This window comes from Octodon degus, unplaced genomic scaffold, assembly GCF_000260255.1.
Source record: "Octodon degus isolate 3935 unplaced genomic scaffold, OctDeg1.0 scaffold00016, whole genome shotgun sequence".
Classification (NCBI taxonomy): Eukaryota; Metazoa; Chordata; class Mammalia; order Rodentia; family Octodontidae; genus Octodon; species Octodon degus.
In genome coordinates this window covers 1,116,408-1,117,228 of record NW_004524592.1, presented here as the reverse complement: position 1 = coordinate 1,117,228, position 821 = coordinate 1,116,408, and positions in this window count along the sequence as shown.

The window sequence follows — 821 nt, the reverse complement described above, 5'->3', positions numbered from 1 at the left end:
TTTTTTTTAACATTCTACAGGGATTTAAAGTTTAGAATATCCATGGTTGTTGTAAAATAGCAGTTCCATGTTGTGTCTAAGGTGTTTGATATTCAGACAGATAGTGATGACAAGCTCAACTGCCTCTGTTACAGAGTAATAATATCATTAAGCTGCTCATCTGGATAGTTAACAACTGAAGTTTGCAGCCCAAAAATTAGAGAAAAAGAGGGGCTACAAAGATAGCCAGTATTTTGGCTCTAGCCCTTCAAGGTCAGTGAGGACTCAGAACATAAGAGAACCTGCGCTGTGACTCCTTGGAACTCAGGGGTGTCCCAATTTTCTGATCAAGGAGATTATGGAGCCACAGAAGAAAGTGACTGATGATGTATAGTGTGCCCAAGGAGAGTCACCCAGAGAGAAAAAATTCTCTCAGGCTTTCACAGAAAGCAAATTGATCAAGCAATGGCCATGACTCATCCAGATGGCTGACACTGACAAAAGATCTACAAGGTGCTATACATGGTTTTGGGGCAAATCCTGAGGGGATTTGACTGCCCTTGTCAGATACAAAAGTTACATTCTTATATTATATAGGTCTTGCTTTAACTTGGTCTTAACCATACAGCAGAAAAGTATAACCACAAGGTATAAAAAGTGATGTCATATTAATATGCTGAGCTGTAAAAGGCTCAAGTCAACAACTTCAGACAATTGCCGGTTCTGCTGATAACCCACTACTATTATAGACTACTGGACTGGCTCTTGTTTTTTTAACTGGGGGGGAATACTAGAAATTGAACTCAGGACCTTGTGCTTGCCAGGCAGGCACTTGTGCTGAT